Below are 13,688 nucleotides of genomic sequence, written 5' to 3' on the forward strand. Positions count from 1 at the left end.
ATGTTCAGGAGTGGAAGCTTAAGTATTTTTGCAAATTAGGGGAACAAAGTCTTCCTTGCATGTAATATGAGGTCTTCTTCCCCATTAGAAATAGATACCAGCATAACTGACCTTCCCTAGGTAAGCAAAATTCCAATTAATTGAAAGTTTCCTAAGCAAGACATGAGATGGAGATGATTAGCAAACATACCAGCCAATTCTTGAGCACCTTCCTACTGTAAACCAAATATATTACTTTGGCTTAGTTCATAGTATGTTGCCTTTGTGGTACTTTTTTCATGCTCTGTAATTTCCTTTGTCTGAAACTCTGTGGAACTTGAGCTAAGAAAGTAGAACTGTTTAGGAAAAGTTCCAAGTAAGGTTGTGTCTCTCCTTGTTAAGTATTGTCTGAAACTGCACTGGTTTCACCAGAAGCAGAATATAGCCTCAGAATATAAAACCCCAACTCCATCCATCAGCAATGTTGGAAATCAATTCCTACTGTAATGCTCCTTAAAATTCAGGGCTTGCTGATAAAACTTGATTTATTTTCAGACTACAGAGATAGAATAACTATTGGCACCAGTATCTTGGCAATCTTTCTGGTACACATATTGTTATTTTGAAAACTAAATGGCACACTGACATAAAAAATTTCAGAAGCTGAGACTCATCCTAATAGTTTTTGAATAACCATTAAAATTGCCTACAATATAGCCACAATAAGTAGAAGGGTTTAATATATTTAAATTTCCTATTAGAAAACCAATTTTATCAGGTGCACAGCTATTAACAACATAATGCTTTAAAAAACCAGTGCTATTAGTATATTGAAGACCTAACATTTTTTTAACAAATCTGGTAACAGTTAAACAGCAAGGGTGGATCACAATGTATCTAAATGAACCCAGCTTTTATGCTTTATATTTTAGGTGGTATTTATGAGTATAGTAGGCGATAGTATTTAGCAGATAATGTTACAAATGCTTTCAGTATACACTACTGTCTCTTCATACATATTTAATTTTGATGGATCCATAACTTACATGGGTACCTGGATGATATTACACACTTAGGTGCCTGCAGTTTTGCTCTCTCAATGAAGTTAAACAGTTAAATATGGGTAAAAATTATGGTAGCTATGTAATTATATACTGAATGTTGGACTTTCTCATCCAATGCTATCTAATCTCAATACCTTGCAGAAGTGAACAGATTATATTTTCAGGGAACAGACAAGAACATTCATTTATCTACAGGCCTGTGGACTTCTTGGTTTTTGCTTTGTATACCCATGGCAGCCTACAAACTCTCCACTGGGCACTGAGAAAGCCCAAGCTGTAGGAGGGTAGTACAGAGCAGGCAGTCTCATAAAGCAAGAGACAGGTGTCCTCAGAAGTATGCTGGTTACACTGCCATCCTTCGATCCTAAGTCACCTTATTTGCCATTCCAGTTCACTTGGCACAACTCAGTCCACTCTGACAGTCTCTAAGCCCAAGGAACTCATGATTCTTATTTCTACTCTGTTCCCATCCGTGTGTGTGTTCCCCCTTATTTCCTTTCCCTGCTGTCTTCTGCATAGGCAGCGCTTGGGTTACTGCCTGCCCAGATAGCCCAGTTCCACATGTGTGCGGGCAAAGCTCATGTGCAGGCAGCAGTAGAACACTAGTCAGAGTGGTAACCCCAGCAGCCTGGTGTCCTGGACCACACCACCACAGTTCACTTCTTGCCCTCCCTCATGGCCCCACAGCCAATCCTGTTTCTTCCCACACTTCTTTTCACCAGCATCAAACTTACTAACATGCTTATTCTGCATCTCCAGGCACCTGCCTACAGTAGTTGCAGACAAAGTGATTTAGACCTTGTTCTTCATTGCAGCTCCACCTCAGCCTTGCCACCAAGGAGTTTACAGTGTCCAGGGAAGAGCACTCCTCCCATCTCCCAACATTCTGCCCCTCCAAATGTAGGCATAGACCAAGTAGGCAACAACACCACCTTCCCAATGCTGTCTCCTGACAGTACTGAAATTCAAAGAAACACATCAGACAAAGGCCTTTCTGAACATTCAGTTATGTCATGTGTAAAAGGAAGAGGGAGGGGATAATGATATTTTAGATAATTAAAAATACTTTTCCTCTTACAAATTATTGGTGCTAGAGGCAAAAGACTAGCTTAATTTCTCATTGCATTTATCCTTCTTCATAATGTTTTACTTTGGTGATTTTTATTGAGCGTTTTCCTGAGTCTGTTATAAAAAATATCTGCATTCCCTCATAAGGTTTCTGTCTCCCTCAGTAAACTAAAGCTGGATTCACTAATTTATTTTTTTAAGGTTGCTATGACAGATTCTTCAAGGGTAATAGCCTGAATATTGATGAGTTTTCACTTGTAGCCAAAGAAAATATCAGGAACGCGTTCTTCCTGGCATTTTTGATCTTCAAACAAACTGAATAAAATGCCTGCCTGAGATTTTGCTAGACCAACCAAATTCATATATCAGTTTGGTTTGGTTGTTGGGACTCTGTACTAGCCTGTTTGTCAACAAGTTTTACTTTGGGATATTATCTTTTCCATGCTGCATAGAACTGAGAAGGCATTTAGTTAGCATCTTTGGATATCTGTAAAAACTACTTCAAAATAAGATTACCCTGGAAATTCAACAATACAATTTCTGTGTTCTTTTTGTAATTGACAGATCATTTTCCATCAGCAACAACTGTCTATTTTAAATTGTGCTCTACTGATGACGGGTTGAGTAAGGTGCTTACTCATGGTCTACAGAAAGAGACTGACCACACAATTAGAAAAAGTAGAATATGCTCTATGATTTAATTTTAAATAGGCTTTATAGCCAGAAGAAAGTATATTTAAACTTCCTATATACAACAGGCCTTGGAATTCATCCACTGTATAGACCCATATAGTTAAAGCTGGTCTAAGTTATCTGGTTTAGGAAAGAGTGGATCTTGGCATTTTTCAGTTAAATCCAAATTTTCCAGAGTAAATTTGAAGCAAAAGGGAGATCTGGTTGTGCCAAAACTTAGGAAAGTTTACATGCTGTGGTCACAAGAACATGGAACATATATCTGAAATTTGCATCAAGACATTGCAAACAGTCCTTCAGATCAATAATTATTTATTCAAATACAATAGCAAGCCTGGGGTTGGTAGAGACCATGTTCATTTTCTTATATTCACCAAAATGTAAGGAGTTTTTTTCCCATATAATCTGGCTGCAACATGCTAGAAAGTAAAATTCTATTGTCCTATTGCTTTTAAGCAAGGGTAATCTTTCTTAAGTATAAATTGCTTCCCTCTACTGCTTGCAATAAAAGGCTTATAATGGGCAGGTCCATAAACACAGAGACAGAATATTTCCACTGTAATCTGTACAAATACTTTCCAAAGTTGTCTGTATGTTTTCCAGTTGTTCTTTTGCTTTTATTGGTGCTAGTTAGTTTCAAATTTCTTGCCTTATTTTCCTCCTTATGAATGTAAACATAGATTTCGTTTTTCTGTCTACACTGACATGATCTCAGCCTAAGAGTACCTCATGGGAAGCTGGAAGATTTATCAGCAGAAAATAGCCTATTAGAAAAAAATCTGGGTAGTGGTAACTGGAGAGTGAGTCAGTGTCTGGAGTCCAGCTGTGCTTACTACTCAAGCCTGACTAGAGCTGAGTTACTCACATTTCTTCAACTATCTGAAACTGGCTTTAAAAAAAATAAAGACATAGACTTTATATATACTGGATATATTTTTGGCTGAGAACATTTGTATAAAGGCAGCGAATTATATTTCTTCTTCTTGTTGTCAGTATTGCAGTGGCATGCAAGAGCAATGCTATTGGAGAAGCAATTAATTATCTACGCACAAACCAGCATGTCTGAAAGGTGGTGTGGCATCAACAGCCCAAAATGCACCAAAAATAGTTTGATATGCAATCAGTTCTGTGACTAATATTAAAAAAAAACCTGTATCCTGACCCTGGGAGGCAAAGCTTTCCTATTTCTTATTACACACATTTATAGTGTTTGAAACTTAAGAAGAGCAAATCAATTCCTGGTGGGTATTATTTTAATTACTGGCCTGTATTATGAGGCTTGCTTCATCAACATCCCAAACATTGAAGTTCTAACCTTCGGGCAATGCATAATTTTGAGGGGAAAATGGCATTTAAATGTCCTTAGGGAATATTGTAAAACTAAATACTAAATTCATAGCAGATTTCATAAAATTAAGGTCTTAAAAATTGTAATTTTTATCTTTTTTTGCCATACTAATAAAGAGTTATTTCTAAGTTCTTCACAGATTAAAGTAAGAACCTCAGTGATACAGGGGATATTTGTTACCTAATTTTGTTGCCATGACCAAAGGAAAAGACCCAATTGTGAATCATTTACATATTTTAATTTCTTTATGCTTTAATAATTCCTGAAAGTTTTCAAACATAATTAAGGATTTTTTTCATATTTTACATACAATTCATGAAAAATGAATGTTTAAACAGAAGAAGTAGTACAGACATGCTATTACAATTTTGGGCTACAGACAGCACAGAGGCCAGGATGAAAACAATAGTACTACAGGTGCCACAGCAAAAGCCAGGATGGAAATCTGTGGGGTGGGGAGAAAAAAAAATCTGTCAAACATTAAGAGTCTCATTTAAAACAGAAAAAGCCTTTGACAGTCAGCTGGAAGAACATTTTCAGGCAACACTCACATTCAGGCTGAAATTTTGCCAGCAGTATGGTATCTAAAACTGTTTCAGCTCATAATACAATCTGATGTGTTTGACCAGTTTCTTATCTCAGTTTTCAGCTTATTCCTTGCAGTTATAATTGTAGATAAGTAGCCTGAAATTTCAGGAGAGCAGACATGACAAGATAATATGTCTTGTATTTGTTACAGGTATTTATAACACCATTTATGGGGTTTTAGATTGACTTAGGAATTTAAATAAACTAAAAACAGAGGAGAAAAGATAAGGAGCCATGTTACCCTTTCTTCTCTCTCCCTATTATTCCACACAAATGCTTCAAGACTATTCATTCCAGCTCTGTGTAGCTATAAAGCCAGAGCTGTCTGCTGGGGTGTAGAGAGCTGGATGTCTAAATAGCTTTGTTCCAGATGGGAATACAGAGTGACCTATTCAGTCTGCAGGAAGAGGTCACTGGATAAAGAAGATCTCCATGATGCATCTGAGACCTGGCATAATTCCTAAATGCCCTATACCATTAGAAGTACAACATTTATTCTATATTTAGGAGAACACATACAATTTGGCTTTTATGGATCACCAATTTTTTTTCCCCTAGCTTGCCTACAGTCCTCTGCTCCATTTCACACACAGCCTCCTCCCCATTTGTGTTTTCTAGTTCCTCCTCTTCTTCCTCACTGCCTGAAGATGACAGTAAGTGTGAGCATAGCCTGGACACTTCTTGGTTTAGTGGTGGCTATCAAAAGTTACAGATAATTTCAGCTGTGTTGCCCCTGGGTGAACATACAATTAGGTCTCTTTCTTTTACTTCAGCTATCAATTTTAGGGCATGTTGAATTTTCACCATCTCCAAGATGTTTATCCATCTGTATTAATTGAAATTTACCATTACCAGCTGCCAACTCAAATGAAATTCTGCTGCTGCTGTTGTATTCACAACAGCTGGAAAGGGCAGCCAGCAGAGATCAGTTACATAGACAGCATTTGCCACTCAAATAGTGAGTCCCTATCTCCACCACAAAATGTCACATGGAATGGGGACAATGCTGGTGCCTATCTTGCAAATCACAGCACATAGTTTCTGATGAAAAATAACACTTTTTGTCATTATACGTCTTTCTTGGTTCTCTTTTATGTCTTAGAGAAGGTAGTTTATTGTAAGGTCCTTAATTATGACTATCAGAATTCAGTTCCATAGAACTTCTGAATAGGTTATCCTCCTAATTTCCTGAATTTGCCCATCCACAACTCTTTAGCAGTTTCATCCAAGATATCCAGACATCCCAGCTGTCTCAGAATAGCAAGATGCTGCTGATCTGAAGGCTGTGCTCAAGGAAATACTAAAGTACACAGAAATTTTAATCCTTAGCATTACCTATATGTGTTAGCCTAGAATTTTCCAGGTTTCATAGCAAAAGTATTTCCTGATTTTCATTAAGGCATTTCCTTCATTACTATTATATTAATATGAAAATAATAAATAGTATCTTCTGACTGTAGCGAGGCAAAGAAGAAAGTGAGAAGTCACATAAAAATAGAGAGGATCAAATGGTTCTGAAACTCTCTAAATGAGAAATAAGGGAGTTCCCTGGATGTGAGCCACGGTTAATTCAGGCTTCTCAGAAGCAACATTTTTGCATCACTGTAATTATTTTACCTTGAAGGCAGCTTAAACTACTACAAATTCACATGTAAAGGAAAGTATTTAATGACTGAGTCCTTTTTCTAAGTAACACAAACCTGCCCTCTTCACAGTTTTCTTTCAAAAAAATGTTTGAGCTATGTGATGTTTTAGGCAAGAAATCAGTCTTGTCTATTTTTCAAATGCAAGAGAGACAAGCTCTAAAGGCAAAGTCAACATAATAAATAGAAAATATAAAAAATAACTGCTACCAATGCTAAGGAGACTGATAATCAGTCACAAGACAGAGCCTTGGTACGGAAATAAATCTAAAGTAAGCAAGAGGACCACCATGCACTATTCCATAACTAGGACATTGGATTAAAGTGCCAATATTCTTTCATTGCCACCATCACCAAGGACATCAGTTATGTAAAAATGTGACATAATTATGGGAACAGATAGATATCCTTCTACAAACTAAGAAAAAGGGGATTGTTTTTCATCTGTAATATTGAAAAATGAAATACTGAATGATTTGACAAAAAATATCAGAAGCCATTGATCCAACTTTTACAATCACTTTCTACCCCTGTCTGCTCACTAACATCAGGGCAATGCAGAGCATAGGTGGGCTGACTTTTCACACAGATATCTGCATCTGCACAAAGTGCTAGAGCTGCAAATACAGGAGCAGCCCAAGCAGTTACTTAGTGTGATCTGTTTTTGACAATGATTGGTTCCAGATGCTGTAAAGGAAATTTCCACAAAACACACAAGGTAAGCAGTCATGGAAGAACTGATGTATAAGGACAGATTCTTACCAAGTTTACTGTTTTCCTGGTTTATGCCCTAAAGAGTGGCATCTTATGCCCTTTCCAAATTCATTCTCTTCCATCACCTCAGTAATGTAGTTTAGTGAAGCCTGTCTCTTTCTTTCTGCACTTTGCTGCATACTTTCCCCATCCCCAGGGCTTTAGCAGTCTCTGCACCAAGGATCCTGTGACACCACAGCTGCATAGCCTCTGTTCAGACTACAGAAAATGAGTTGTGAATCCATACAGAGACAAGGAAAATAAATATGGTGTGCCAGGATTATTAGCAGCTCAAGGATTTAAGAGGGAAAACACTGGCACAAGAAGGTATACAATCATAAATTAAAACAGAGAGGATAGCTCAGAGACTATTCATGAGCTTCTTGGTCATTTCACCAGTGCCATGAATGTCAGTGGGGCTGGTGATAGGTGGCAGCTCAGCAACCCTGGGTATCCATTGCAGGGAGCCATGGGACAGCCTGCCCTCCCCATCGTGACTGATGGCTGAGCAACAACAACCTTGGGTACCATATCTGGAACAGTGAGTATGTCCTTAACCTCAGAGTTTGTTAAATCCAAGCTGACTTTGTGAGGCAATAAGCATTTGCTTAATGCCTGTAAGCTGGACATGTCACACTTGTGTAGATCATGGGCTATGGATAATAGGCCCAAACAACCCAACTCAAAACAGGGCCCATAACAACTGATGTGAGTTTATTGCAGAAACCTGCTAGACTCTTAACCTCAATCCTTATTTATTGAACAATCAGATCAATGGATTATGTGTTGTATAAAACACTGGTGATGTCTATGTAAACTGGAAGAAATTGCACCTTTATGGGCCTGTGTTGTAGATACCCGATTGAATCAAATATTTTTCAGCATGCTGTTTTCATCTCTGTAGAGCCAGCCAGTTCCTACCATTCAATTTACTTATACTGCAGCTATTTGACCCTTCACATTTTCAGCAGATTCACCATGGGTCACCAATTGCAACATGTGTCTACAGTTTATTAAGTAGATAGCCCACAGCCATGTCTATTTTGTTTTTACAAGCATTTTTGTTCAGTTACACTGAAAAATCAGTCATCAGGATAATATTTAATGAGGTCATCTTTTGCATTAATGGTTTTTTTTGCATTAGTAATGAGAATTTCCACAACAGAATATTGTTGCTAAGTACATTCACTGAGCCAATTTAACCACCTAAAGACTAATTTAACCTAATTTACTGCCTCATTGTTTACTGCAGAGAGAGCATGGTCTCAAAGAGCAAAAGATCTCCAGAGTCATTTTGAAATTACACTATCCCAAGATGAATCACTCTCTAGCAGTCCTCCTTCTTTCTGCTGAGTACAGAAGTAGTCAAAATGACAGATTTAAATGGATGCCTACCCCTCTTTTATGCAGTGTACGTATGAAGTTCTCTGCAGATGGACTACAAAGAAATGGCATTACCTTGACACAGCTTGAAACCACAGTTAATTGATGTGAATGAGTGGCTTAGGTCACCTAAAGAATCACTATCAAAGGTATTGGTAAAATCATGTGTAATATAAATTTGCAAAAGCATGACTTAAAACTTGATGGGAAGTTTCACTCTATTACTTATTGCACGGATGAAGTACACAAAGGCGAATTGTATTAGGATCAATTTGTGTGGAGACAAGGGTCACAAAAGGGCTAAGGGGTAAGGGAGATCCTCCCACTGAGACACAAGGCTCAGAGTTGACCCCTTACTTTCTAAACTCCTGATGGTGTGGTTGATTCCAAACTTCACCTCAGACTTGGTCAACAGCTTATATCTAAAGGGTTTAACAACCCTTAATAATTGACTAACTTAACAATGAATCATACAATAGGATTTACAATAATCACAGCAATAGCTTAACTACAAATCAGATATGGCAACATTCACACTACACTTGCTATAAGGTAATTACATCAATTCACACAGTTATGTACAAAGGTACCTCAGTTTTGGTGAAATACCTCAAGTAATAAAAAGAATTGGGGATGGGTATTACTAGTCCAGGCTTCATCATCAGCTTTCAGTAATGATCCTCCAATTATCATGAGCTTGAGAGTTGGCAAGCTCTGAGAAGTAGCCCACTCAGGGGAAGATGTTGCAGCCCAGGAAACTCAAAGAGCCTCACTCAGGACTGCAGTTTATAGGGTGACCAAAGGTTTGGCTGTAATCATCTGTGAAACTTCATCCTGGCTGAAAATTATCCAAGATGGTAATTACTGAACTTTTCTCAGTTACAATGATATTGTTCCACTTGGGCTATGATTCAGACAAAACAGCGTTCCGAGGCTATCTGTTAGAAAACAGAAGTTTCTAAGGTAACAGAAGTTCCTGGGAACAGACAGTGTTTCTGATAGGCACAAGAGGAGTTTAAGTGCCCAAGAGTCATTAATCAAGAGGGAGGCCTAACAAGAATTCCTAATGTCTCAGAGCAGCCTGAGGAGGAGGAGGGATGCACCACCACAGCTGAGACATATTCATTCAGCTGTAGGAAGAAAACTTGAAATTTTCCTCTCCAAATCAAAGCCCAGGTCTTGGTCTTTTGTGTTGCTAGGTTTAAAGTAAAATAAGTTGGTAAGCACATTGAGTCCTTTGCATGGCTGTTCAGGTCAAGGTGTTTCGGTTTCTTTTGGTGTTTTTTTTTGGTGGGTTTTTTTTTTTTGGGGGGGGGGTGGGGTTTGGGTTTTTTGGGGGTTTTGTTTGTTTGTTTGTTTGTTTGTTTGTTTGTTTTTTGGGGTTTTTTTTAAGGCGAGGGGGTGGAGTGTGGAATTTCAGTAGGAGCCGTCATCACCAAAAGCCCAGACCACAAGTGAGGGAGGCCATAAATATACTTTTGCAAGTGGTCATCACATTCAAAAGGGATATACAAAAATTGGAGCGTGTAACAAGAACTACAATCAAATATGCAATATCAAAAGTATATAATAAAGTGGGGTTTTTTACCTTAGTAAAGGGGAGACTAGTGGAGGAGAGTAGTGCCTGATGATTTTCAAAAATCATCATGAAGGAAAAACAATGATAACTGCAAAGAAAATTTCATAAAAACCTTCTCAGGGTGAAGAAATTCCTGGGATAAATTGCCAAGTTTTCTTTACTGGAGATTATTAAAACCAAGACAAATGTCTATCAGGAATGACTTAGGCATAGGTGCTCTCTTCTAGGAAGACAGAAATACAACATTCTTCATCTGTAATATTTCATTATCTAAATTGTTTATTGTTTATAAGAAATTTGTTTTATTTCAATGTTTCTTATGACAGGAACCACACGAAGTTCAAAAAAGAGAATTGCAAAGTCCTGTACCGAGGGAAGAACAACCCCAGGCACCAGACCTGATTAGCTCAGCTGGTGAGAGCATGGTGCTGATAACACCAAGGTTGTGAGTTTACTACCTGTATGGGCCATTCACTTATGAGTTGGGCTCAATGATCCTGTGGGTCCCTTCCCACTCAAAACATTTTGTGATTCTGTAACAAGAAGCATCTGTACCTGCTGGGGTCACCCAGCTGGGAAGCACCTTTGAATAAAATGACCTCAGTGTCCTAGTGGACATGAGGTTCATCATGAGCCAGCAATGTGTCTGTGCTACAAAGATGACTACTGTTATCCTGAGCTAGGATGCAGGAATGCTGCTGTAGGTAGGGGCAGAAATCTTACCCCTCTACTTAGCACTGGTGCGGCCACATCTGAGGGAATATGTGTCAATGCTGGGTCCCTTCTTAGCTCCCACTAGGAATCAATGAGTTTAATTAGCCTTACTATGAAGAGGAAAGCTTGAAAAGTAATCCTTAAGAAAATAAAGTCTCAGGACATTCTGGGAATGAGAGTGTATGGAATGGAGAGGGGAAATGCAAGACTTATTTTATTGCTGGGTCCCTATGGACAGACACCTTTTGTAATGGATGCTGTGTCAGAAGAAAGTATTTCGTATGATAGGGTGGGTCTCAGAATACAACTTGGGTTCAAATAACAGGTTCTTTTCACTTTCTGACAGCAAAATTTGTGTTCCTATGGACTTAGAAACAGGAAGCACTGTGTATCCCCAAATGACCAGTACTGTTAAGAGCTATAGAACTGGAATTTGTATCTGATAATAGCCTGATGTACAAACCTTCACCTTTTCAAAATAAAGAAATCTTATCTCTAATCTAGCAAAATAACCATATGCTTGGGTAAATACAATTAATAACCCAACTGATATCTGAGTGGGATTACTTTTTTTCAGCCAAAATTAGTTTTAAAATCAGTCACTGGTGGGTGAGTTTCTATATATTAGTTACTGCTACCACTGAAGCCATGGTCTGCTTATTTAGCAGGAGTTCAGAGATTCACAGTGCAGCTCAGTGGTGAAGTGTGAGCTGTATCAATTTCAACAGATCCACTGGCAGGGAAAGTCAATCACTCTGCTGACAGGAGCTATAGACAACCTTCTTGTGCAAGGCAAGCTTCAGTGCTTTGCCTGGTTACTGTGCCTTGCAGGGGACAGCTATGCAGTAATTTTCTCCTACTTTCAGGGACATTTTAGATTACATCAATTTTATCAATGTCTATTTTTCCTTTGAAAGTTTAAGTTATGTAGCTGACTCTAACAGGCATTTTGGAAAATACCTGATGAGCTCTTCTGGGATTTACAGTAATGTGCTGTCCTGGTTTTGGCTGGGACAGATTTTTTCAGCTAATATGGAGTTGTATTTTGGATTTCTGCTGAACTCAGGGTTGATAACAGGGATGTTTTTTGCTGTTGCTGAGCAGCACTTGCAGAGCAAGGTGTTTTCTGCTTCTCCTACTGCCCTACGAGCAAGAGGCTGGAGGTGTGCTAGGAGCTGGGATGGAACACAGCTGGGACAGCTGACCCCAGCTGACCAAAGGGATGGTCCATACCATATGGTATCATGCTCAGCATACAAAGCTGGGTGAAGGAGGAAGGGGGGACATTCAGGGTCATGGTATCTGTCTTCCCAAGTCACACATGCTTTCCTGGAGATGACTGAACACCTGCCTGTCCATGGGAAGTGATCAATGAATTCCTTGTTTTGATTTGCTTATGTGTGTGGTTTTTGCCTTCCCTGTTAAACTGGATTTATCTCAACTCATGAGTTTTTTCACTTTTGCTCTTCTGATTCTCTCTCCCATCTCACTGGTAGGGTGTGAGTAAGCAGCTGCATGGGGCTGAGTGTGCTGCAAGGTTTCTCTTGGGCTTCCATCTTTCATCTTTTTAGCCTAATCTTATATATTAAATGATCCAGAGGTACACTGAGAGCAGCAGGTTCCAGTCCAGATGGGCAGCAGTTATCACAGTGTGACAGTTGAACCAGGCAAGCCCAAATGACAAGGAAAAAGGGGTACCTAAAACATTTTCTCTTGTATGGGTCTATTTTAATGGCTTTAGGCACTAAACTTAATTGCTATTTTAAACTGTCATGATTTATGCAGGATGAAAAAAAATCTACCACCTTCAGAGATCTTTTGTATAAAGGTCAAATTTTTGAGCACTCAACTCTGGACCAGAGAAACCTTGGATTCCAGTCATATGGCAGCTGGACAGGGTCTGAACTCACTACATCTAGCTCTCTTAACATGTTTATGAGGGTTTTTTTTGAATATGCACTACCAATAGATCAAAAAATATATTGGCATGTAATAGCATAGACCTTGTATTCTAATTACCTATCAGCTTATATCTTACTTTTCACTTCCAAGGTGGTATTTGTCTTTGGAGGACTGTAAAATTATCCAAAAAATTAGGTCTGTGATGCCAAACTCTACCCATTAACCCTACTCTATAGGATGTCAATGGTCCTCAACCCATCCTGCATAGCTATAACTCTTCCAGCTTCATGAGCAGCATAGCCAGAGCAAATTAGAAGCCAAGGGGCAGTGATGGGCATGGCACCTTATACAGAATATGGTGATACAAATGATGCCCAAAGTTTTAGCTTTCATATTTTTAGATTCTGTACTGCAATGTGTGATTCTGAACTTCATCATAAAGTGTTGTCACTGTTGACCTTGTTTCAGAGAGATGAGACACAATCTTTCAATAAGCAAAAAAAAGCTAAGGCTTAATTTTATACATCCCTTTATACAGAATTTTATAAACCCTCCCGTGTCTATCCCCTATTGATCAGTAACAAGTTGTTACCCTATAGTAATTGGTTATTCTTGGACAAGGTGTCTTCATGCAAGAAAGGGTTGTTTGTGAGATACTGTTTTCATTCTTTTGCTGAGACAGTTGGGATTGTTGAAACACGTGCAAGAAAACAGGCCTAATCTGTAGAATTCTTTTGCAGGGAAACAAATTGTTTTCTACCATTACAGGCTTCTCTTTTTATAAAAAGCTGTTAGCTTTCTCATGGCTATGTCAGACCAAGTCAGGATTCAGTCTGCAAGGCCTTATATAGGCCTGCTGTTTGCCACCAGAAAGTGATTGCAAGTTCTCTTCACAGGATAGTTAGACAAAACAATCCTTTTCCAATTGAGAACTAAGGACAGCCATTGCAACCTCAGTCCCAAACAGCATAAAA

The sequence above is a fragment of the Lonchura striata genome, chromosome 3 (genome assembly GCF_046129695.1).
Source record: "Lonchura striata isolate bLonStr1 chromosome 3, bLonStr1.mat, whole genome shotgun sequence".
In the NCBI taxonomy this organism is placed as follows: Eukaryota; Metazoa; Chordata; class Aves; order Passeriformes; family Estrildidae; genus Lonchura; species Lonchura striata.